Source organism: Idiotropiscis lumnitzeri, chromosome 11 (genome assembly GCF_059441095.1).
Source record: "Idiotropiscis lumnitzeri isolate Australia: NSW breed Sydney's pygmy pipehorse chromosome 11, RoL_Ilum_1.0, whole genome shotgun sequence".
NCBI lineage: Eukaryota > Metazoa > Chordata > Actinopteri > Syngnathiformes > Syngnathidae > Idiotropiscis > Idiotropiscis lumnitzeri.
The window spans coordinates 11,041,161-11,046,217 of record NC_142401.1 but is presented as its reverse complement, the minus strand read 5'-3'; positions in this window follow the sequence as shown (position 1 = coordinate 11,046,217).

Sequence of the window (5,057 nt, the reverse complement as noted above, 5' to 3'; positions counted from 1 at the left end):
CCAGTAAATGTGCAGAGGTTGCATCCACACTGGCAGGACAATTATGACTTCCGGTTGCACCCAAAGAGATGCTAAAAGTGCATGATGGGCCTCGGCGGGTGGTGCGGTCATACGGACAAAGTCCACATTGAAGTGTCGACGCGGGAGGAGGGCTTCCCGGGTGCCCTAATGAGAGGGTGACGCTGCTAACCTTTTTAGAATCCCTTTCAGCGAGGCGCTTTAGTCAAATGTCTCTCGATGTCCTTCAATGCCTTCTTGAGGCTGGCAAAAGGTAAATGTGAGCTCATTTATGATTCAGCGTTTTAATTGGCTACGAACCATTTAATCAGCCGCTGCAGATCTTCTTGTCTGTTGAGTCTCCTGCTTCGAACTTCACCCACTTAATCCATTTGGCTCCGGGCTTTGCTGGCCATCAAACTTACCCACAATCCTCTCTGCCTACCCTCTGTCACTGGCTCAGCCTCTTTCAAACATCTACCCAAGGTCATTTTGTGAGGCCACAAATTGTCTCTTTCTCGCCATCATCTCCACGGTAAAATGAGGTTTCTTGTGTACAGACATGATTCTGTATTATTTATTGACAGTCTGAGTCCACTTCCCTCTCGGCGGTTTTGCTCTCGGTTCTATGTGATCAATTTCTCCTCATACAGTCAAGTGCTTCCCAGTTTGAACAGAAAGTGTCGCTGAGTCAGTGGCTGACACGGGGAGTCATTGTGCCATTTTCATTTGCACTGTCTCTCTTTAATAGGATACTCCAGCCGGAGGTCTTTCGCTGCCGTGACTGTAATAAGGTCAGCTATGAGGGTGCGTCTACAGCACGCTGTTTTCAAGGGCATTCATAAATTATGCTAGATATAAATCAGTACCAGAAGATATCCCAAGTACAGAGGTGCTTCAAGATACGAGCACTCATTCGGCAGATTTTTGGCTTTGACTTGCGAGCAAAAATCTTAGATATGACACACTGTATGGTGACAGTGCACTCAACCCACTTCACAACAAGAAACAGTTTGGCAGACGGAGAAGAATTCGTCCAAAAATAGGCTTCAAATTAATGATTGCCACTTCCAGTTGAAGTCTATTCTCAAACAAAACTTAAAACAAAGAGAATTACGTGCAAAACGCCATAGACAGGCTAACGAATGGCATCAGTTTGGGTGATTTATAACACTTTAAACAATTGAGAGTTTTTTTTTAACTGCTTAAACATTGACATCCTGTTTTTGTTCTAGTAAGTCAATTCTTTTTTTCTCCACAGTTTTTCCTTCCAGATAAGCAAAATGGCACTGATTACTGTAATAAGAAGAGTTTGTTACAATTAGACTCATCTCCAGCTATGTAGCAACTCGTTTGCGCCATCACAATTGCGAGTTTGCGGTGAGAGGTGTGTGAAGCTCCCAACAGGTCAGTATTATCAAATATCTGCAAAGAGAAATCTTGCTTAGTAGGAATTTCAGAGGATTAATGCCGGCTTTTCTCTTAACCTCGAAAACCTACGTATACCGCTGTGAGTTCAATTTCATTTTATGATGTTTCATTTAGTTTCCAAAGCATTTAACTATTTCTGCTTAGTGTTTTATTTATATACATTGTGTATGCAGAGATAGAGAGAGGTAGATTTAGTCTGAACAGGGTCAAATTGAAATTTCGTTTCTCCCACCAAATTGCCACTCTGCCAAGCAAGTTTCCAACAACACTACCAAAGTGAGCTTGGCCGAGTTCGCTCTGCCAAATTGGCAATCACGAACGTCGTGCTTTGTGCCTGGTCATAAATCCGGATCATTTGCGCTTTCTATGAAAATCCTAAATCCTTGAATCATTTTGAGGACTTGCCATGAAAAGGTGGGTGAGAGGTCGTTGCTCGAAGCTTTCCATTAGGAATGTTCAAATGTTACATTGTCGAGACATCTTAATAAGATTTCATGATGGTGGCGGTTTAAGTCTGGAAAAGATTTTTTTTTCTACTTGCAATATTTCCCTTGGGGGAAAATTCATAGAGGTTGCTCAGCATCTTGGATCGGATTGTGTTTGACCTTTAAGGTTCTATTTTACCATCCAGCTATGCTCCCTAGAGGCTTTGAGAAGTATAGTGATGACATCCGAGCAAATTGATTGCACGCTTAGTCAGTGCTTCGGCGCAATTCCAGCGTTTCGTTGCCACACGCTCTCTTTTCAGACTTTTTTCACCTCCAATATTTAGGAAGGGCTAAGGACTTGGATGAAGAAAAATATTCTGCTCTTTGATAAAGTTTACATCCATTGAACAAGTCCGTTGCCATGAAGGGCGTCAAAGAAAGAGAGGGACGATAACGCTATACGTGAAAGAGTTGATTCTGAGTATCCACATGCATGTCACTGTCAGTCAACCAAAACTGAACCTTACAGACAGATTTGGGGTTCAGCCTTCGCATTGATTCTTCGATGATGCCGTATTGTGGCTCCGGTGATGCAGGAAAAGTCAAAGTCTACTGTACATGCTGTGTGGAGTGTAGCATGCATTAGAGCAATGTGCGGACGCTGTGGTGTGATCTAATCTCAGCTTTGAGCGTGCTGCGAGGTTGAAGGCGGGCTGAGCTGCAGGGCTTGACTGTGGTCCAGGTTGACCAGAGGCTCCGCGGGGCTCTCTGATGCTTCCACAGACACATAAGCGTATGATCCATACCAGAGCCGCATGGGCAAATCCGCGATCCCGCACGCATTATCACTTCAAAGAATGCTTCATCTTGACATTGATTTGAAAACGTGACCGCGGACACTCATGTGAAAACCACAGGGAGCAAAATGTCGTCCTGATTTGATGCTTGCTATTTATGTCTACAAATGAAAAATCTTTTCTTCACACAGTAAATCTCCAAATGTCAGGGAAAAAAATTAACCTTTTTTTTTATCAGTGCATCAAAGAGCAAAGTTATCATTCTGGGCTTTTAGGCACTATAAAGGAGAAAAGAGAGATACAAAATTCTCCAGAGATGCTACAGCCCAGATAAAATCAAATGCTAGGCTGCTTCTTGCTCTGAAGCGCCATGGACTGCGTGTCATGTTGTTACGGATGCATCGAAACACGTATTCGTTGATTTGTATAAAAATACCATTAATCCTTTTCAGCTTTCCAAAAAAAACAACAAAAAATGTTTGCAATGCATTTTTATGAAGGAAAACAGCACTTAATTTAAAACAAATAGTAATAATGTAATTAAAGTAAACCATTCTAATAAACCGATTGTGACAGTGCAGCTCCGTCTGATGTGCATGCATTCCTTGGCCACCAGGGGGCAGCATATCACCGATATTCGGAGATATAAATTTCACAAAGGATAAAGAATATATGCCTGTAAATATTGTTGTATTGTCGGTCTAAATGTGCTTCTCCACTGTTTGTGTTCAATCATCCGTTGACCAAAGCGTTATAACATGATAACACTGCGGTTATTCACTAGCCCGTCAATAGTTTTTTTTTTTTTTTGCATTGTTGGCTAGCATCAAGCTAGGCGGACACTTTTAATTCCCTTTGTTTTATATTTAGTTTGCCAGGTAACTTATATTAGGAGTGGCATTAAACATCTCGAAGCCTATTTTTTTCTTTGAATTGTTCACTATGTGCTCTATGTAATAATGTCATCTTGTTGGAAACATCCAATCAGAAAGGTGGAGGAAAACGTGAGAGCTTCAAAATGTAGAATCGAGTGTGTTCATGTCAGTGCGGGTGTTGTCATATGGGTTTTTCGATGTATATGTGTGTGTGGGGGGGGGGGGGGTGCGTGCGTGTGTGTGCGTGCGTGTGTTAGTGTGAGTGTGGCTGAGTGGCACAAGCATACGGCACGTGGGTGTTTGGCACATGCTCCTAATTGCTGGCCAGCTTTGTGACTGTTTTCACAAGAGATTCCGAATGGTAGCAAGCGCACATCTGTTTCTGCTCAAAAAAAAAAGAAATGAAAAAGAAAGCAAAATGAATAAATAACCTTGTGCTTGGGGGGGGGGGGTAAATGTGGTGTGAAAGGGGAAAGGTGGGCTCCAGAGAAAAACCTGGTGAGGTGTGACTGTGCAGTCCTAACACCTTTTAGCTGCGAGCATGAGAGGTTCATGTCATAATGTGTAATATTACTTGGGCCAAACATGGAAATTAGGACCATCATTTGACCTCAAACAGCTCGGAACCATGTTTAGAAACATGAGCAACTATGTCTTTGAAATCGACCTTGAATGCCTCATTGGCTCAAGCTCAATAATTAAGCATTAGCGATTTTTCAAAACCATTCAGTCCTCTGCAGTTGGTTTTATTGTTTTAACACATTAGCATTATTTGGTGTGAAAATTCCGAATGTTGCAAAATAGGATGGAGGATGAAGGGCATTGGCTTCATTAAGCCCTCCTATTTGTCATTCATACGCAATTTTGCACATGCACATGCATATTTAATAACCATGTAATAATCAAGCCGTGTTTATTATCCCCCCCCCGATGATAGAAACGATCACCTCCAGCAGGCTTTTCTCCAAAGTAGGTGTGAAGCAGTAAACTGCTGACATCAGCTGTCCTCGTGGTTCCCGCCCTATGCAGGTGTTCTCACCTTACATTTAACCCCATCGCCGTCCTCGTCTCTTTTTCTCACCCGACTTCATGCCGCCTGTCGGGCTTCTAACAAGTGTGCGCATATCATCACCTAGGAACATGGACCTCGTATTTATGGCGTGACCAAGGTCACATTTAAACAGAGTGTGACCTTAGTCATCGCTCACCGTGATAAAGTGGCAGCTCACAGCACAGAGGGATGCTTCCGTTGCCGCTATTGTGGTGCGGGATCCCACTGCCGTCTCAAAAATATGGCTTCCCTACACTTTGAGGTGCTCGGCATCCTCCTCCATGCCGATGTTGTCCAATCCTCTTTTTGTGTGTGTGAAGGGGAATGCGGGGGTGCACATATTTGGCAAATCTGCTTGAATTGAGAGTGCTCACCCTTGAGGAATCTCAGGTCGTCCTTGTGAAAAGCATCTCTGCCTCTCTCCCTGTCTCGTGCGCACACTCCTGTCCCTCATCCCTGAGCTCCCGCATCCCCGGCT